At 32.4% G+C, this 22,901-nt stretch overlaps 1 long non-coding RNA gene across 2 annotated transcripts in view; it reads left to right on the top strand.

The window, feature by feature from the left end:
* LOC143234988 (uncharacterized) overlaps positions 1–22,545 on the top strand; it is a 73,687-nt gene extending 51,142 nt beyond the window's left edge. Inside the window, exons 3-5 of one of the 2 annotated variants that reach the window (XR_013018883.1) lie at positions 18,798–19,085; positions 20,906–21,149; positions 22,319–22,545. This is a non-coding gene — a long non-coding RNA (uncharacterized LOC143234988). Of the gene's footprint in view, positions 1–18,797; positions 19,086–20,905 lie in introns of both variants that reach the window. The other variant, XR_013018882.1, reaches the window with a different exon arrangement.
* Positions 22,546–22,901: the final 356 nt, after the last annotated feature.

Below are 22,901 nucleotides of genomic sequence, written 5' to 3'. Positions count from 1 at the left end.
ACATTTTGTCGAAGATCTATATAGAAAAAAAACTAGCTTAAAAGCCTCATAGGAATGACTGAAACCACTTGAAACCAAAACTATTCCACAGAAAACTGACAATACACAAAATAAATTATTTACAAAAATATATAAACTTTCCTTTCTTAAGAACATGCTACAAATCATTCCTGACTTCACTACATATAACTGAGCAAACATTCTATATATTGGTGCCTTTGGATAAAGATTAAAACACACGATGACCATGTGATTACATACACACCTGTTCGTTTTGGTCACTTCAGTCTGTTTTAAAAAAGGCTTTTATTCGTAATAATTCTCAAGCGTAGACCTGTGTTAAATTTTGACTTATTTTTCACAGGAGTTTATAGGCTGTGATTCGCTTTCGCGTTTTCGATCACGGAAGTCTTCCCGATTGTCCTATTTCAGGCACAACGAATTTATTATAGTTTGAGATGCATTGACGTAGCTAGTTAATTATTCAGCTTAGGTTGTAATTCGTAACCTACAACCTAAGCTAAACAATCAACTAGCTACGTCACTACTTCTCAAACTATGGTCAACTCATCGAGCCTGATATGGGCAAAAAGTGAAAATTTTATCCAATAAACAAGTGTCAGTATACACTGAAATGGGTAAAAAAACTATTACGGGGTCCTATCTACCCTGATGTGATAATGACATCGATGAAGTTGTGTTACGTGCATAGCACTATGCTTAATCTGGTCCTTGGAACTCTCTTCTTGACAGGCTTTTACATAACAGAAAAATGCCAAAATTTAGGAGCTATTTATACCTATGTTAGTGATTGAATAAAACTAAGATTGGAAAGGACAATGAAAAAGAAAAATAATTATAGGCTAAAAAATGAAATTGGACTCGTGAAACTCACGAAATTGGGAGAAATAGAGTGTAACTGACGTACTGACAGAGACTTGGCTTTTATATATATTGATACAAAACACGACGGTATTTCATACACCATGTGTTTTTCAAAACATTTAATTGCTAACTGTCTAATAAATACTTGAAACAGATGGCGAGTTTTGAAGGAATTTAAAACTACAAACATATTAATCACGTAAGTTGATTTCTTAAAACAAAAAGTGATTATTGGAGTTAGGCTATTTACTAGTGACTGAAGTGAAAGGTAATCACTAAACATTCTTAATGGATATCAGAAACAAAAACTGTTAGTAACTCAGGCACCATAAAAGTTAATTTAGAATTTTTTTAAGTAGACACTTAATTTACTTTAAGATATTAGTTTCTTTGTATTGTTTTATTTTCAAAAGTTCAGGGCACCAAACTTAAATATTAATGACTGTGGGTTAAGCTTCAGGAGAAGTAAATAATCATAATTCTTTTAAAGTTTTAAATTATTAATCTGTTTTGTACTTTCTATGTTATGCTGCTTTATAGCATTTTACACATGTATCATAAAATAACATAATCTGAAGACATGTTAAAGTTTTGTGTAATATCTCATTAATTTATTTGAGAAAATAATGAGAATTCATGTATTGGTTATATACACATATTTTATGTACTTGTTATATACACATTTTGTGTACTTGTTATATGCACATTTTGTGTACTTGTTATATGCACATATTTTGTGTACTTGTTATATACACATATTTTGTGTACTTGTTATATACACATATTTTGTGTACTTGTTATATACACATTTTGTGTACTTGTTATATACACATTTTGTGTACTTGCTATATACACATATTTACACATGCTTGTTGTTATATACACATTTTGTGTACTTGTTATATACACATATTTTGTGTACTTGTTATATACACATTTTGTGTACCTGTTATATACATATTTTGTGTAATTTGTTATATACACATTTTTGTGTACTTGTTATATACACATTTTGTGTTGTTATATACACATATTTTGTGTACTTGTTATATACACATATTTTGTGTACTTGTTATATACATATTTTGTGTACTTGTTATATACACATTTTGTGTACTTGTTATATACACATATTTCGTGTACTTGTTATATACATATTTTGTGTACTTGTTATATACACATTTTGCGTACTTGTTATATACACATTTTGTGTACTTGTTACTTTAATTTTGTTTGTTTCAGAATTTTTAACCAATGATACAGAAAAGGCAGTTTGTGATAACTGCCACTGCGTTCTGTTTCGGGAGGATTTCTCGACTTACAAAAAAAGATATTTTGTTAATAAATGATAGAATACATCTTAGGTTTCAATAGATTCTACGATGATTTGCCTGCAAGTCACAAAACTATATACGTAAAAATTTCAATTTTATAAGAGTTTTGCGACTAACTACAAAGATTACCATTACAGAGTTTGTATTGTTTGTACATGTAGGATTTTTTTTATGCTCGTAGTAAACGTAAATAAAGACAGATCGGATCCACTTCTTCACGTACAAAGCCGATAGATAGAGACGGAAATCCGATCTGCATCACTATGATTTCTTAGGCACTCAGGACTTAAGCATACTCACGATCCGAACAGTAAGGATGTTGGTCCATCCGGAGAGAGCGCTTTCTTGATACGTGTAAATTGAACAAGAAACATATTTTTCAGTTTTAGACTTATTCGGGATTACATTGGAAGCCGCATGATTCGGAATTCGTCAACAGAAAAGGGAACATTGTCTGCACTGGTGTATCACTTTAGATATTTTATTTGACCAAAATATATCTAGCTTTGTGTACACGAGAAGAAAAGTTTTAACTTCGCCAAATTGAAATGACTTACACATAAAACTGATAAAATAGTTAAAAAATCGATTTCTAAATATTTGAATATATATATTCTCAGTCTATGAAAGACTCAGAATAATTTTGGAAAATAATAATAATTTAACATTTAAAGTTCTCTATGGATGCATGCCCGCCATGGCTAGGTGTTTAAGGCACTCAACTCGTAATCCTAGGATCGTGGGTTCGAATCCCCGTCACACTAAACATGCCCATCCTTTCAGCCATGGGGGTATTATAATGGGACGGTCAATCACACTATTCGTTAGTAAAAGAGTAGCCCAAGAGTTGGTGGTGGGTGGTGATGACTAGCTGCCTTCCCTCTAGTCTTACATTGCTAAATTAGAAACAGGTAGCGCAAATAGCCCTCGTGGAGTTTTGCGCGAAATTCAAAACAAACAAACAAAACGTCTTTGGATGTTTAAATAATTTATGTCTTAGAAATTGACAAAAATAGAACCATACATCACTTCTTAAATCCTACGTTTATATAATGAAACAAGTGAACACGAACTACGTTTTTTAGTTATCTCATTTCAAACACCTTTACATTTATTATCTATAGACCAAGAAATCGCATATTTAAAATACACATAAGTTGCACGGCAAAAAACTGGTTGGACTATTAATAAAGAAGTTGTGAATTAAAGGAATAGAATGAGGGAAGAATTAGAAAAATACTTTCAAATAGAAACGTTTTAGAAAAACGAAATATGAATAACGTAAGACGAAACGATGTGACTAAAAGTGACATTATTAACTATTATGACGTCAAAATACCTAATAACATAGAAAAGATTTAGTTATAAAAGTATAATAGAAAAGATGAAAACAAAAATAATAAACTAATAATTCATATACAAATAGAAAGAAACATCTCTTATGTGGAAGTAAATAAAACTAATTTTTACATGACCGATAAATTACTGAACATCGAAAATCATTGATTTTAACATGAATTATACTCCTCAGTGCAACATGCCTTCATAGTCATACAGTTATATAAGTTTTCTTCACCTTGTCTATCTACTACTTTAGTTTTAAATCAGTTTCCAGTACCTAAGAAAACCATATCAGTAATAGAATGATCAAGATGGTTGAACTTTAAGAAATAAGAATGATTTATGGTTTTGACAAAAAACTTACGTTTGTTGAATGGCTAGAGGCGTTTAGTCAATTTTGAACAAACGATTGTTCAGTTCTTTACAAGGTAGTGCAAGCGATATTTTTGGTGATTTAAAAATAGTGTTGATTTTGCTTGTCTGGAAAAGTGTCAGTAGTTTCATGAACTGTCAGGTTTAGCAGGGAGCTTGAGCTCGAGAATGACAACCATTTTGTGGTGGAGTGAAGTTAACTGAAGTATACTTGAGATATTTGTTCTTTGGAGGAGAAAAGTGGTATGTCAAGGAAAATGTGCCCTTTATGTATTGTATAATACTGTATTAGGGCAAACTGATTGTACTATTTTAAATAAAACAGCGTGGTTTCTTTCAGAAAAAAAAGAAAACTGGACACAGATTGTTGTAGAAAGCAGCGAACGAACAAACATGAATATGTTTATACATGAAAAACTTTATATGGTTGTGTTTCGGTTTCGATAATCGATCATCCCAGCTTAAAAGCTTTCATTTAGATAAAATTGTTGTAGAGGTCTTTATAAAAGAGAAGAGTACTGTAGTAATTCATGTCAGAATTAGAGATGTATTTTTCAAAACATTTCTATGTGTCTGGTTTTCTCAGGAGTATTAATTTCCTTCTAGATAAGATTAGCCAGCCCGTACTCTCGGTAGAAGCTCAGTACAAAATGTATTACGGAGACCGAAATTTAACCTGAATGACTAGAGGGAAGAGATTGGGACGTTCAGCACAAAATGTATTATGGAGAATAAATTCTGGCCTGAATGACTAGAGGGAAGAGACTGGGACGTTTAGCACAAAATGTATTACGGAGACCGAAATTTGACCTGAATTACTAGAGGGAAGAGACTGGGACGTTCAGCACAAAATGTATTATGGAGACTGAATTGTGGTCTGAATGACTAGAGGGAAGAGATTGTGACGTTCAGTAGAAAATTTATTGCGGAAACTAAATTCTTGCCTAAATGAATCGGGAAGAGAGACTAGACAACCGATATGACAAAAAGAAAGACAAACTAGCTATATTTACAGTGGAACCCTCGAAAGCAGCCACCTTCGGGACTGAGACAAACTGGACTGATTAGAGGGGTTCCACTGTATATAATTAGGGATTATGTAAACAAAAAAAGTTACTGTGATTGAATGACCGCTTTCAAGGGGGTGACCGAATCTGAGGGGTGGCCGCTTAGAGGAATTCCACTGTAGTTGCTTTAGATAAATAAAATACAATAAACTCCGTTCAAACATGAGACTCAGTCATAATACGTAGGATAACCTAACTGCTTTTTAAGTTGTTTAAAGATTTTAACGAAAAAAAATGTATATGAAACTATTTTATACGGAGAGAATGAACACACATACATATATATATTGAATACGGTTTACTCTCCAAAATTTATTTTTCACCGACCTCCAATGGAGGACCTTTTCTCCAGGTATTTCTAAAGTCAACATAATAAACGTTAACACAGAACACATTAACATAATACTAAGGAGTTTCTAGTACCTTATATAGGAAAGTTTAGACCCCCCCAAAAAAAACCAAACGGGTATGACTTCTAGCAGTGTGAGACCAGCTCATAAGTGAGACCTCAGAATTACAGGTTATTTGTGTGTAGCGCATGTGAAAGAACACAGCATTTTGAACTTTTCGGTGAACACGTAACGTTCACATTTCTGAAGTAAAAGGGAAAGAAACACTTGAAACGTTTTACGCATTACATTGTTACTCTTTCATTAATTTTCGTAGACATTACATAGAAATAATAGTTATGATCTAACTATCTTAAAACAAATAAAAATAATACAAATAATACTCATAATGTAGCTACTCTAAAACGCATAGAAATAATAGTCATGATCTAACTACAACTCATATGGTTGCTGTTCGTATTTTGATAACAGAAGGCAACAGTATAAACAGACGAAGGTATGGTATAGTTTTGGAGGGGTGGACATAATATTCGAAGACGTTGTTGTTGTTTTTGAATTAAGCACAAAGTTACACAATGGGCTATCTGTGCTCTGCCCATCACGGGTATCGATACTTGGTTTTTAGCGTTGTAAGTCTGCAGACATACCGCTGAGTCACTGGGGGGTTAACATTCGAAGACGCTTTGTTTGTTTGTAAGTAAGCACTAAGCTACAAAATGAGGTATTTTTCTTTGCTCACCACGGATATCGGAGTTCGATTTATAGCGTTGTAAGCTCGCAGACATACCCGTTGTGCTACTAGGAGCACTCGAAGATATATTGAACCGAATTATTCGATCGATTTTTACGGGATAAATCAGACCAGAATTTGTTCTGGCATATGGTTTGATTTGTTTTGAATTTCGGGTTAAGTTACACCAGGGCTATCTGCGTTAGTCGTCCCTATTTTAGCAGTGTAGGACTAGGGGAAGGAAGCTAGTCATCACCACCCACCGCCAACTCTTGGGCTACTCTTTTACCAAGGAATAGTGGAATTGACCGTCACGTTATAACAACCTCGCGGCTGAAAGGGCGAGCATGTTTGGTGTGACGGGGATTCAAATCCACAACCCTCAGTTTACGTGTCGGGTGCCTTAACCACCTGACTATGTCGGGCTTACCTAAAAATGATGTTCTATTAAATTTTGGTACAATACACCCTGGAATCAATAGGTTCTCTCAGTTTAAAAGTGCTACTTCCAATTGTTATTTATGCTTTATACGAAAGGGAAGTTGTAGGAATATGCAGATTTACAACAACAAGAATATTGAGAGGTTTTTTTCTCCAGTATTCCTCTCTGATAGCGTTAGAATATTCAGAACTATTTATTTCTTGAACCTTAGTGTAAGTTGAAGGGGAACTATAATGAACTGATATTGATTATGAAATTTCAACATTAGTATTAGTTTTTTTTACATTGAAATATTATGAAACTAATGAGATATCTGAAGCTTAATAGATAGAATTGACAATGATTTAAAGCTAACTAGCTTTCGAATTAAATTCAGTTAATTAGCTAATTTATATAACATTTGAAGATCCGTGTGCTGAAAAATAAAGAGATAGCAAAAAAGCAAACTTATCTTTAAAAAGAAACGCTAAATGAACAATAAACTTGAGTCAGACGCAGAATGTTAGGTATTGTATGCTTGTATTTATGAAAGAAATGTTCCAAGTTATCATTGCAAGTATGTTATTTGAAGGAGATCAAGTGAAAGACATGAAACATCAAAAAATAAAAAGTTAATAAACCATAAAAGAGGCTTTCGTCACACGTGCAGTATTTAATTGCTGAGTAAATCAGATGTAGTTACAAAACATAATAACCGATTTCTGAAAAAAAGCTGCTACTTTAATTGTGTAATATAAGGATAAGGTGACGAATTACTCTCCCCTCCTTCCCGCTGGCTTAGAGTTATGATTTCACAAATCTGATTTGTGTAATATAAGAATAAGGTGACGAATTACTCCCTCCTTCTTCCCGCTGGCTTAGAGTTATGATTTCACAAATCTGATTTGTGTAATATAAGGATAAGGTGACGAATTACTCCCCTTCTTCCCGCTGGCTTAGAGTTATGATGTTACAATCTGATTTGTGTAATATAAGGATAAGGTGACGAATTACTCCCCCCTTCTTCCCGCTGGCTTAGAGTTATGATTTCACAAATCTGATTTGTTTAAAATAAGAATAAGGTGACGAATTACTCCCTCTTCTTCCCGCTGGCTTAGAGTTATGATTTCACAAATCTGATTTGTGTAATATAAGGATAAGGTGACGAATTACTCCCCCCTTCTTCCCGCTGGCTTAGAGTTATGATGTTACAATCTGATTTGTGTAATATAAGGATAAGGTGACGAATTACTCCCCCCTTCTTCCCGCTGGCTTAGAGTTATGATTTCACAAATCTGATTTGTGTAATATAAGGATAAGGTGACGAATTACTACCCTCTTCTTCCCGCTGGCTTAGAGTTATGATTTCACAAATCTGATTTGTTTAAAATAAGAATAAGGTGACGAATTACTCCCCTCTTCTTCCCGCTGGCTTAGAGTTATGATTTCACAAATCTGATTTGTGTAATATAAGGATAAGGTGACGAATTACTCCCCCCTTCTTCCCGCTGGCTTAGAGTTATGATGTTACAATCTGATTTGTGTAATATAAGGATAAGGTGACGAATTACTCCCCCCTTCTTCCCGCTGGCTTAGAGTTATGATTTCACAAATCTGATTTGTGTAATATAAGGATAAGGTGACGAATTACTACCCCCTTCTTCCCGCTGGCTTAGAGTTATGAGTTCACAAATCTGATTTGTGTAATATAAGGATAAGGTGATGAATTACTCCCCCCTTCTTCCCGCTGGCTTAGAGTTATGATTTCACAAATCTGATTTGTTTAAAATAAGAATAAGGTGACGAATTACTCCCCTCTTCTTCCCGCTGGCTTAGAGTTATGATTTCACAAATCTGATTTGTGTAATATAAGGATAAGGTGACGAATTACTCCCCCCTTCTTCCCGCTGGCTTAGAGTTATGATGTTACAATCTAATTTGTGTAATATAAGGATAAGGTGACGAATTTCTCTCCCTCCTTCCCGCTGGCTTAGAGTTATAATGTCACAAATCTGATTTCGATGCTCAAGGTAGGCAAAGCACAGATTGCCTACTGTATCACTTCATGTTTAACAGCAAACACGTTGAACCATTTAATTTTAGCAGTAATTAAGGTAAAAACTTGTATTTGTACTTGTAATTATTAACTTTAGTTTCAAAATTATTTCTATTAAGAAATGTAATTTCGAGGACGTAGGCGATGTTATTACCCCACGCTAGTATAGCGGTATGTCTTGGGATATACAACGCTAAAATCAGGGGTTCGATTCCCCTGGGCGGGCTCAGCAGATAGCTCAATGTGGCTTTGCTATAAGAAAAAACACATACACGCGCACAATATTATGATGATCTATAACATTTATCTAAAGAGTTTAGAATCAATCTAAGCTAATTTTATGTGTAATATCAGTGTCAAGCGTGTATTTTTGACCACAAATCCAATAATTTCAGTATTTAAAGGATATGAGTGTATAAGATTGTCTCAGTTCACAATGAACACTCACCTCTCCTTTATGAACTTTAATCAGTTCATTTTATCTTTATTTGGAATTGTTCATTGGGTGTGCAATAGCGGTAAAGTTCATTTTAATATCTTATTACTAAAAAATCATAGTTTGAAATGTAGAAATTATTATGAAGATCTGTTTCAGTCTAATAAGAAAACCTATTAATTAATAATGGCAGAAATTAAAATAATATAATTGTTACTATGCAATAACCATTTCATGATATTGAACTGCGTATTTTAGTAACTGCTAACAAAATATATATATAAAGCGAAGTTGTCCTATGCCTTATTTGTCTAGTTAATTAACGTTACAATTTTGGGAAAGCTGATTGAGGTATTTTAAAGGATCCACTTCCCTCTATCATCTCAAAAATTGAAATCAAATGGATATGCAATCTAGCCTAAAGTTAGATAATTAGAACTATTTGAATTCCTCCCCCGTACTACTTACTGCCTTTAGGTCTACTATTCGAATCCTCATTACTGTTATTCGATACAGCCAAACACTGGATGAAGCCCACGCACGCCGTCGCACCATCCCCACGAACTCAAGGAAGTGAAAGGAGAAAATAACAGTTTCGAACGTTATTAAAACAAGAAATGATTAATATTCTTGATCGCCTTTTATAAACAATTTCATGCGACAAAAAAGCATAAAAAACACATAATATGAGGACTCTATTAATATCCGTAATAAAGTTTTACGCTTCAATACGATAAGATTACATCGATTTTGAATTAACGTTCAGTTGGGTTACAAAGGTAACTTTTCTGTTTTAATTTTTTGTGGGCCGGGTGTGATTTAGTGATTAGAGGGCCCGGACTATGGATATAAGATATTATGATCCTCAAACTGTGGGTGTAAAAACATGCTCCACAATTTGTTCTTTGAGTGTGTTATAAAAGTGACAGTCAAATTCACTACTCTGTCACCATTACACTTGGTGGTAAGAGCTGTTGACTAGCTGCCTTTTGTACAGTCGATCAGTTGAAATATTAGGATTGGCTATGCGCAGATAGCTCTTGTGTAGACTTCTACGAGTACCCCGCTGGGTTAGCGTTAAGTCTTTGTATTCACAGTGATAGTATCAGAGTTCAATTCTCCTCCGTGGACCCACTAGATATTCTCATGTGGTATTGCTTTAAGAAGGCACACACCTTTGTGCGAAATTCTAAAACATATATATATTTTCTTTTGCAAAAATACTTTTTAAAATTTCTATATTTTGTTTGAAAATTGAAATAAGTGGCTCATTGTAGATATACTTAATGTAGGTTTACTAGATTGACAGAATGGGTTTCAGTGCAACACCACACTCTTACTTTCTAGGAAACTGTTCTCCTGCACACAGCTATTAAATATCAAAAATTAGGAAAAAAAAAAGCTCAAAGGCACTTCCATAGAGGCTTTAGTTTAACATAATTAAACAATCTAAATTACTTAGTTAAGCCTTAGTATACACCACTTGCGCAACGTTGAGCTTTATTTTAAATATTTAATAAATATTACTGGGTAAAATAATTAATACATACTAATAACGTAAAACCGATTTATATTTCCGTGTCCATGTTTTTATATAGTTATATTTAATAAATAACGTTTGAAGTTATGTAAATAAATTCATGTCTTCTAGCGACGCATCGGAGGCCATAAGTGGTTAGTTTTGTTTCATTATGCCTTTGAAATTAAATTCCAGAAATAAATATGTAACGAAGTAGTCAGTATATGGTATTGATAAGCATATCTATGAACTTGTTTGTTGACTTTGAAGAAAACACAGTACTAAAAAACACATGAGTAAATTTCAAATACGAAATAAGCCAATCTTAGAAAACACTAAAATAAAACAGAAATAATAATTGTTTATTAACAACACACAAAATTTCTTTTATGCCACGTTAGAATTTTAAAATATGAGTGTACTTGAAACAGTCTAATAAGAGACATAGTTAGTAAAGCAGTAAAAACATTCCAACCACTGTGTAAATTAAGTAAGGAGAAACGAAAGATAGTAATTGTTGTTAAGATGATATTTCTCAACTTCTAACTCTGCAACAACTGAAGGTGTCCTCAACATTACTTTGTTTATGTGTCCAATCATAAACTGTATTCTTGTAAACTTACACGTTTAAACGAAAACGCTACAGCTGAAAATAACGACGACTTCTCAATTGTTAAGACCAAAAGGAATTTTAAAAATTAAGAAGAATCGTTAAGGAAAAAGTAAAAAGTATTAATGATAAATCTCCGAGGAAATGAAAAAACACAACAAAATCAGAATAATTCTGGTAATATAGGGCTAGTTCAGTTTAACTACGTAGAATAGTGATAATATAAATATTAAAACACTAAATTCTTCAACCTGTCTCAGGTGCTTAGAATATTTCGACTTGTAGGTATGGCAGACGTGTGTAAAGAATGTTACTTGCATTTTATAACAATGATTCACTCAAGCTTATGGAGTGACTTCATGGTGCAGATATAAAAGTAAAGGGAAACATATTTATCACCTGTGCCATACCTGGTGATTTTTCCGGTTATGAGACTGTCACATGCCTTCCCGATGAAGGGTAATAGTATTATTAGAATGTTAAAGATTGTATGGACACAAAAAGACGATATTTCGAAAAAAAAACAAACCTTCAAGATCCGCAAATAAAATTTAGAAATATTTTACGTAGAGTGTTTACGACAATAACGGGCTCCCAAAATACACCACAAGTCACTCCAGAACAACCCCTTGTTCGAGAAAATGAATACTCCTGTTACGAAAGAGAATCTTACAACTTACAATTACTTTGAATTGATGCTGGACATATCTACTGGTATCGTTTATAAAATAATGAAAAACGACTCGAAGTTGTCAAGGACTCACAAGCCAAAGGTTCTCAAGCTTCTAGCTACGACTAGAAATCGGAAACTCTTTTCATGGGAACTAAAATTATGGAAAATTCCATTCGACAACACATCTGTTAATCATTCTGATTCATTGAAATATTTGTGGCTACAGCTTGATCTTTTTATTCTTCAAAGAAGCTTATTAGAGTAAAACATCACAGTGTCGGACAATCTATAATAGTGTGTAATTATGATAAGGAGTTCTAACACGATAAATCGTGGAGGATCTGGTATTAAAATCAGCTGGTTAGCTGGTAAAATCATATTGTCATATGCATTATGCTGTCACTACCGATACTTTGTTTGTTTCTGGAACTTTGCGCAATGCTGCTGCAGGGCCATCTGTTTGAAGTGCTAAACTATAAGGGAAGAGCTTATCAACATAATGGTTCTTGACTACTCTTTACCAAGGAATAATGGTGTTAGTCTTCAAATTATTTTTTTCCACACAGTTGAAAGAGAAAGAACATACGATGACGGGCTTCAGTTTCTATAAAGGGGTTTAATCTCGAGGTTGTTATTCAAGTAATATTGTGCATTCATTCCTTTCGTACACCACTATTAATCACATTTGCACATGCTGCATTTGGCACTATTGTAACTTTCATGGTATTTCAATTTGGTAAAGAGACATTTTTGGTAGGTATCTGATAAGTTACATTGCACGTGATAAATTATTATATTACAATTTCTTTAACGATCAGTTTACCAAGGTATAAGCGTATCTGATTAGCTTCTACTGTTAGATCGGGGTTGTCAGATGGTTAACTAAAGTTTTAGGATATTACGTTCCTTACAGAAAAAACACAAAACAGAAGGTAAACATAATCATCCACTTTAGTATGCTTTATAGAAGATTTTAATTTTTTCTGCTATGATGTTTGTACCAGCTATATATGTATCGGTAACTGGCCCTGCAACGAAACTTTTTTAATATTTTCTCCTAATACTGAAATTGTATACCATATAGAAGCAATTGAGATACTTTAGATAAGAAGACATTTCTAAACCAGAGGAACACAGTTTATTATATCAATATAAGAGCTTTAAAGTATGATAAATTATATGAAAATTGACTTCAAACAAGGGTTCAGTATCTCACATATATTTGCACATAAAATTGTTAATATTAGAGAAATGCATTTTATTTTAACTGAAAGTTTTAAGTTTTAAAAAACTTACGTTTGTTACAGATTCCAGCAGATAGGTCAATTTATTTGTGGTTTATTACTTTGTTAGTTACTCTTTGAGAAGTATAACGTGGTAGTTTCTCTCTCCATACATGCTGCAGTATATATCTTGTATTTTAATGTATATGTTGTTCTTCATGCTCTACTAGAGATCGCAGGGTCCACATGGGTTAACTTGGACGAATTCGTAATACAAAGAAGATATGTACCACTTCCACTATATGATACATATATTGTCATATTCTGAATAATCACAAATCTCGAAAGGTCAGTGCGGTGAAAAGAGACACCTTAGTTTCTAGATCCTATGTATAAGTGGTTTAGAGAGAACATGTTTCTTAAAACATCTTCAACACTAAAGTAAAATACCTCTCAGTGCGTTTCTTACACATTTCATTATTTAACATTTCACTTGTTCAGAATATTCTTTTTACACTTCTCACGAATGCCTAGGATAAAAAAATCTTAATAATACGTTGTTTTTGTTAAATAACTAAAATAATTTTGATTGTTTCAGCTTTTATACACCGACAAAGTTACATTGTATGGGAAATTAGCCGCTAAGACAATGTCATGAATTTTATAAAATTTGGTCGGAAATATTGTATACAGTTCAAAGACTGAAATAGAGGCAGTTATGCTAAGGTTGTTTAGAATTTCAATGCTCAAATAAATCATTAATATTATTCAATATTCTACATCCTTATGTTACCATGGTGAATAAGAGCTATTTATTATAAAGGAACTTTAATACAATTTTCAGTAACCATAAGTGAATTATTCTTGTGAAAAAAACTCTTCACTTTTGGAGCAAGCAAAAAATACCCTAACAGTGTATAACAGTGAACATAAATTGAACAACCTTTCCTGTACACATAACTTTCTTGTTTGTTTTGAATTTTGCTCAAAACTATACTATAGAGGGAAGGCAGCTAGTCATCATCACCCACCACCGACTCTTGGGCTACTCTTTTACCAACGAATAGGGGGATTGACCTAACATTATAACGCCCCCATGGCTGAAAGGGAGAACGTGTTTGGTGTGACAGGGATTCGAACACCTTAACCCACCTGGCCATGCTGGGTCTGTACACATAACAATAGAAAATACTTTTGTGTTTTTAACCGCACTACTAAGGTTTGTTGTTGAAGTTATTTGAAGGAGTAAAAGTACAATTTAACACAAAACGTATTTACATCACGTATTATGTACCAAACAGGATGCTTATATTGTTAGGTTAAAACATGGTATGTATATATAATATTGTTATTGTTTAGCGGTACTGCTAATACTTAAGTCATTGGAGTGATTAAACTTCATGCTGAAAGTTTTTAGGTTAAAATATGGTATGTATATATAATATTGTTATTGTTTAACGATACTGCTAATACTTAAGTCATTGGAGTGATTAAAGGGCGTAGAAATATTATCTTACTCAATATGTAATTAGAACACATATGTATTATTATCATCAGATAGTGTTCTTATTTTGATGAGTTATTTCTTATTTGGGAATATTTCAATAAGAACAAAGTTTGCTATGAATCTGCTGGCTGAGGAACATAATTCATTATGGGAGATGATGGAAACAACCGTATCCGTATCGAAAACCAATAAATTATATAAGTACTCCAGTAATTTCAGCACTTATTTAATGTGCACGGTTTATGGAACACATGTTAACATTTTTGTTCGAATGTTTAAACGAATAAGCTAAATACAGCTCTCTAGTAACTGCTAAACAGATTTGACTACATTTATTAAGTCTAAATATTTATGTAGGCACAAACCTGCCGAGGATTTTTAAATGTTTATTTTGTTTATTTGATTAATAGTGCAAATACTTGTTCATTGAAACTTTTCTGACAAGCTGAAAGAAACTAAATGATTGTACTGGTTAGAATATATGTATATATCAAACTTTGTTAAGGAAAATTGCAAAATGAACTTTCATGCTTAATATATTGATACCAAAGAATACTAATGTGTACGTCTATAATTTCTATAAAAAAATGTACCTGAAATTCTGTAAACCTGGATATTAACCAATTCTAGTTAACACAAAATCCAATGATTCTACTTAAATTACTCGTAATTGACAAATATTTGTGGTGATTTATGCTCAAGTAATTAGAAGGAAAAAGTAACACAACAATATCCTCATGCGTTTGGTGGCAAGTCATTCTCCCCCCCCGTAGTTTTGTTGTGTGTGGAAGTAACTAGAATATACGTGTTAGATTAGATATGAAAGGTAGAAATTATGTAATTTATATTTATGTTTCAGTTTCCTTTAACTACATCGCTACTATTCATGCACGAGTCTGGAGAGTGAAAAACAAAACAGAGGAACCACAACAAATGAGAAACCAGTATTAGGTGTTATAAAAAAAAAATTGTATTTATCAAAAACAGTTAAATATTGGAAATGCCGTTGGTTTCATTTGAAAGCTATTGTTCATATTTCTTATTTTATTAAAAAACACATTTCTGGTTATGATTTGCTACGAGCCAACTTAGTCTGCTAAGCCAAATACAGCAAAATAAAGAAAATAGAAGTTTGACAGTGATAATTTATTGTTTTTAGTATATCCTTTTAATGTTTTAATTCAGAGGTATATTTTGCTCGCTAGAGAGAGTTTAACGCGACACAATGAGCGCGTAACGTCTGAAATCTTCTCTTGTGTTTGGGTTTTTTGTTTTTTTTTATTTGGCGCAAAGCTACACGAGAGCAATCTACGCTAGCCGTCTCTAATTTAGCAGTGTAAGACTAGTGGGAAAGCAGCTAGTCATCATCATCCACCGCCAATTCTTGGGCTACTCTTTTACCAGCGAATAGTGGGACTGACTGACACATTATAACGCTCCCACGGCTTAAACGTCGAGCATGTTTGGTGTGACAGGGATTCTAACCCGTGACACTTAGATTACGAGTCGAGTGTCTTATCCACAGGCCCCTTGTGTTTGGAATATGATATGAATGGTTTGTTTTGACTTTAGCGCAAAGCTACTCGAGGGTTATCTGCTCTAGCCGTGGTCCTTAATTCAGCAGTTACATACTAGAGAGAGCGTCAAGTCAACACCACTCACCGTCAACCCTTGAACTATTCTCTCATCAACAAATAGTGGGATTAACCCAATATTTTATAATGCCCCCACGGCTCAAGTGGCAAACATGTTCAGAGGGTACGTTGTATAAGTTTGTTGGTTTATGAGTGCTACAGATTGCCCATCGATAATCACACCAGCCAGTACTTGGTTGAGATCTTAAATTAGGGTCTGTATTTCAGTGAAGTAACAAGAGATATGAAGAAATAAGTAGGTAATTGGAATTTCTACTGAGGTGTTATTTGCTTGGGAAGTATACTTATCGTTAGTAATACAAAAGAGCGTACAACTTATAGAATTTGAAGTTTAAGAAATAAAACACTTTTGCTGTCGTTCAGTGGACTGGGCTTTGTATTATTTGTAGCAGACATCCAAAATAACCAGCTTAACAATAGAAATTGTTACGACAACAAAGTTTGACGTATATATTTTTTTAAATCAAATATACCGTTTCTACCAACATGCATGAAGATAGCAGATGTCGCAAAAATACTTGGATGAAATCAATACAATTGGCGTTAACAGATCATCATTTCGTATTAGATTATGGGAAACGACTTATCAGGTATAATTAATATGCCTATTTTACGTTGAGTTAGTGATTTTGGATTAACTAGCATGTTAACATTATTGTTTATTTGTTTGTTGTTGAGTAAAACCTGTACAAACGGCTATCTACTCTATGTCCACTGCAAGGATCGAAATCATACTTTTAGTGGCCAAGTTTTCAAGCTTACCACTGAGTCATTGAAGGAGTAATGCTATTTCGTCTTTTTTTTTTTTTAACATTAACGGCACCTTATACGAAACATAGATTAAACGGCCACTAAGAAACTTCAATATTCAGACATAATCACTCTTAAATTCGAGCTGTTAACCAGTCAGAAGCACTCACATGATTACAAGGTTACTTTAACAGAGCAGTAATATAGACTGTTACTGTTATAATGCTCCCTCAGATGAAAGTGCATGTCATTTTCAATGGAATATCGATATTCAAATCTTGGACCTTCCTATTCAGTCTTCAACATTGGAACACGCCTGGTTCTATATAAAGGACAAAACGAATAAATTGATATTTCTACACTAAGAAACATTACAGACGTTTTAATTAGTTGAAATTTGTTCTAAAAACAATTCGAAAAATTTCCTACATTTCTAATCACTTTTCTGTTTACTTACAAAATGATTCATTAATGTAGTGATATTTGGTTTAATTTTGATGCTCTAATTGACTTGAGTTAAAAGTTTGGTACTGAGTTTGAATGAATTTAAATGAGAAAGGATGACAAGTTTAAAATTAAAGTTTTAGTTTATTAAAACAAATTATCGTTTCAGTCAATGAATATGATTGCATGACAAAAAGTCGTTCTTGATTAAATGGATTCTATGTAATCAAATTATTATGTATAACCTAGTAAGTAAAAATACATTCGATAAGGATATTCATGGCTGAGACTTTTCCTATCTGTATATACTGTTTTGGAATATAATGTTTTTTATATATATATGTTATGATGTGAATGCCTTTGTTAACTAGTAAAGCGTAATTATAATTAGTAATACTTGTCAAAAGATATTAGTGTTAAGCCTATTATATTTATTAACGTCGCGTCCTTCATTCAGTCATTATACTTTTTTAATAAGAGAAGCTTTTATGATATTATTTCAAGCCCACCATGTTAACCATATCCATTTCTGATGATAGATTTTACTCAATACATAGCTCATCAGACCGGCTGTTACACGAGAAAAGTGCCAGTTACCGGAACGTTGTTTATATAAACAATTTATCAAAAATCAATTTTTACGATATAAACACCCTTTTTAAGCTAGCGAAGCCTGATTATAATCAATTATACTTATCGTAAGAAACTAGTATTAGGTCTGCTATTTATTTACCAATACATTTTTAATAAAAAATTCAGCCCTTAAGGATTTTTAAGAAAGAAAAAATAGTGCATTCTGTATTTTAATCCCATTGTAACGTTCTCACAACTAAAAGGACAAGCCTGTTCTGTGACAGGTTTAGATCCCGAGAGCCGTAGATTTTGAGTTCATTGTGTTAGCCACCAGCTCGCGCCAATATCTCTACAGGAGATGAAACTTCGTGTAAAACAATTTTGAGACAGCGGAAGCAGCCTGTCCATGTAAAAGAGGTCGGATATTTAGGCTAGAATTATAGAGATGCATTCATTTTGATTGATATTAAAAAGAACCTATAAACCTAAAACATTTGGCATTTTGTTCATCAAAATCTTAACCTAATTTGGCTAAATATCTCAATAATCTAGGTTGAATAAGTAATGTATTCTATGAACATAATAAACAAGTATATATCTTGTAATTTGACTAAATATATCGTCAATTGTTAAAGTATAAAGATTTAGATGATTTTGTTATTCTTTCAAACTAATTGTGTTTCACGTAATTAATATTTTCTAACTAAACAAAGGACATTAAAGGAATTTTTACATATTCAAGTTATATCAATTTCTAAACAGATCTTACCCTATGTTATTTTTTTAGTGTTATAATCTTAAGAAGTTCATAACTTTAATTCAAGTTATTTTGTGTTTTTTTTCCAAAACAGATCACCGTAACGTACATTCATTAAGGAAATCAATTTGTTATTTATCTGCAAGTGAAGCTTGAAGGGGAAAGACGTTTCGACGATACCTTAAAATTCAGAGAGAACGGAATCTGATTTCAGAAATTCTAATAAACCATTCTGTTGGAAACACAACATAGTTCAGTCTGAAGCCTACAAAATAGTTTGACAAGTCACGTTCCTGAGACACAGAATCTCTCTGCCTTAACAAGTCACGGCTCTCGTGACGTAATGAAGAAAGCGTGGCAAAGTAGTTACGTAGAGATCGAGGTTAGACTGAAGTAGTGAATTCGTTTAGATTTGTGGACATGAGAGCCTCCAAATAGCTTTTGGTTTCTCTGAAACAAACCATTGAAAATAGACGTGCTTCATAAAGTTCTTAATAATGGAAGTAAAAATATAAGGCTAAAGAAATCAATCAATAGCTATAAAATAGGCACTAAACATACAGAATTTAGAAACCACGTGTGTTTTTTTGTAGATTATCAAGCACGCTTTCCTTAGTTCTTTTAGTATGTATCGTATGAAAAGAAGGTATATGATGTATTAGGTTTGTTTTTGAATTTCTTGCAAAGCTGCACGAGGGCTACCTACGGTAGTCGTCCCTTTATTAACGAATAATGGAATTGACTGTAACGCAATAACATCTCCATGGCTAAAATGGCGGGTATGCTTGGTGTAACATGGTCTAGAACCTGCGAACCCCAGACCATGAGACGATCGTCCTAACCACTTGGTCGAAATGAATAAACTTATCAACTGTTGATTTCTTTATTTATTTGATGTCCATAACTTTTATTCTTATGTTTTTGTCTTATGTTTTTGTAACGCATTTCAACAACGTTGAAATATTTAGTTGAAAACTGAGAAAACTAATCGAAGCAGGTCTTTCAAATCTCATATATAAGTGTTGATCGACACAGAGTGGAACACTTTATAATAATCAGATATTTAGGTTTTATACAAGATGAAAAGATAATGTATTTGTGAAACTATCAAAGAAATATTTTTTTCTTTATAAATCGTCTTTTGTCCTCATTATCAAAATTTACGAATATTCTTTCTCTTCCTAGATATACATTATTTACTTCATAAATAACAAAATGAATTTACCATAAACCAACCTTTGGAGCTGAATTATTTAAAATGAATTCACGATCAATACGTGGCCATAAGATAACTAATTTACGTGTTAAATCGGTCAGTAACTTGGAATTCGGGAAGAGACTGAAATAATTTATAATGTTAATAGCGTTACATAGAAGATTTGTAGCCGTTTCTGGATATAAGCACTTGTAGTAATAATGTTATTATATAAAATAGAACGAGGTGTAAAGCTAAGATTGCTTTAATTAATTAGCAATTAGAATTAATAGAGATACGTTTTTAAAGGAGAAATGTTACTTTTAGTTTTTTAATATTCAATTTTATATTAGGTGGTGTAAGATAAACCATTGTCTTCGTAATTTTTAACATTATTTTTATCTATAATTGACCAGCTTAGGGAGCGTAAAGTATCATACTAACGTTAGTTTTCTCTTGACTGTGTTTAACATTTTACGTTCAACCTTTTTTGAGAATGAATTCTTACCATTACCTTTAACTTTTCACACTGCCTTAAGCTTCCTTCGAACAACCATGCTTATTCTGATATACTTTTAATATTTGTACCCAAATATCATATATATGTAAATTTGTTTGCTCATACGATCAATAGGCACGGCAGAGCTTGCTATCGGTGTTATACACATCAGCAGAAAGTACATTAACTACGTTTTTATGAAAAGATAAATAATATTTTGTTTATAAACACATTATTGAGTTATAATTTAAATAATAAGACGAATTTTATTTAAAAAGTTAGTGAACCAAAAATTTCGACAATTTGTAGAATTATAACTTTTACGAATATGAGCAATTCTCATAAAAATGTATTTCATGAAACATTACTCTTAGGTTATTAAAATGATATCAGTAAGAAATATCAAAACACAGGATTTATGTAATGCTATATAATCATTTGTTCATTGCTTACAATAAGTAAGTAAGGTTTCTCTTATATTCAGAAAGGTGTGTGTGTTTTCATACAGCAAATCCACATCTGGCTATCTGCAGAGTCCACCGATGGGAATCGAACTTCTACACGAAGGATTGTATGTCTGGAGTCTTACCGTTATACCAGCGCCGGACGTACAGAGAAGGATGAACAATGGAAGTTAATATTGTTTGTGAGCAGTCGAGCGTTTCAGATACCATTCTTGTGATCAAATGGACCACTGGCTGAATTATGCACGACATTATCTAGTAATCTAATGCTGAGAGTTACAATTTAAAGTAATTTCTCATAATTATAATATACCTATTTAAACTAAGCTTTTGAGAAACAATATGGACGATGACTACTTTTATTTTTAGAATTTATTATATTTGGTTACGCAAATAAGCAGCTAATGACCTTAAAATAAGACAGCTTTAAATGCGTGGTTTATTGTTTGGTTACTAATGAAAGCGCATTTATCAACGTTAAACATCAGATGGGGTTAACATCAGATAATAATGTTTATAACCCATGCTTTCAGTTAGCTGCAAATTGGTAGCTGGCTATTATAGATAGTAATAGCAAATAACCAACAACAACATCAAAAAACAACGAATGTCTAAGTGCACAAAAATAACGAAATAAATGGTTAGTAAAATTGGTTCTATAATTTGTAAAACTTAAATCCTATATTTAACATAACCAAAGTAAAGCAATGAAAAGGAGTTACAGACAATATTACGAGTAGCGTCTATAAACGACTAATCTTATGTTAAAATCACACCACTAGCTGAATGTAGAAACAAAGACTCAGGTGAAAGAAGTAAATTGATAAAATTGTTGATATCCTATTGGTGAAGTACTTTCATTGCTGTATATTGTTATCTTAATATCCCTGATACACAACTTAAGTTATCAACATTTAGTAATTTAACTAAAATTATAACGACAAGATCTACTGTGTAAGAAGCTATGACAAAGTGAGAGGTAAAATTAATGGTTCACGCCATGATAAAGTTTTTACACGATTTCTTTGAAATTATCAAATACATAAAACCTTATTCAAGTAATTACTTTAACTTTTTCGAAACAGGTGATTCTTGTAAATGATTTATCCTATTATCGGTTGCAAAAAGAATGTTAAACTTGCCACAAAAAGTATAATAAACAAGATGTCTAAAATCTGATGTGAGAAACTCATTTCTTACAAATTAGAAAGTGTTAATGAGATATGTCCACGAATTATTGTAACGTTAAGCAACTCTTATTTTTATCTAATGAGCTGGGATGCACAAAAACTGTAATATAGTTTATTTGAAGTATTTTTATTAGAAAATAATGACAAGAATTAATTAAAAATATTTGTTTTATGGATTATCTTGGGCTTGAACATTTGATTAACGATACTTGTATTTAAATACTAGTAATGTGCTTTCCTTGTAGTGAAAGAACATTTTCTTCACAGGGTGAGTTCTGACGAATAAATGTGTTTATCATAGTGGAAAAGATTGCAATACTTTTGGTGAAAGAAATGGCGACAACGTACATTAGAAGAGTGAATACTGTACAGAACTTTGTTATTGTTTTTTTTATATTCTGTTCGGAACAACATCTTCAGTAATGCATTAACCAGAACGATGTAATGTAAAACAAAAAACTTTGATAAATAAACAATATAACAATCAATTTAATGGAAGCATTGTTAACATCTTTTATTATAATTTACAGCTTTTACTGTAGGTAATATTAGTTTTATAACAGGTACGATGTTTTTCATAAAGTATTTCATATATTTTTGATATTTATTCATCTTTAAATTGTTTTCTTGTTTAACCATACATAAACAATCTGTAAAATTCACTCGAACTGATATTTACATGAATAAATAACTAAAATAAATTCTACGATTTAAATGCATTGTTTAGTTTGTAATGTCGATTTAAATACCAAAACTTTTTTTACTGTCAATATTTATGTACTTGATAGTGATCATACAAGTTATCAAAACGTCGAACGTGTTATGAAAACTAATCTTAATTACTCTAAAA

This window comes from Tachypleus tridentatus, chromosome 12, assembly GCF_004210375.1.
Source record: "Tachypleus tridentatus isolate NWPU-2018 chromosome 12, ASM421037v1, whole genome shotgun sequence".
NCBI lineage: Eukaryota > Metazoa > Arthropoda > Merostomata > Xiphosura > Limulidae > Tachypleus > Tachypleus tridentatus.
Note: the sequence above shows the minus strand (reverse complement) of the source record. Positions and strands in the feature narration are given on the sequence as shown.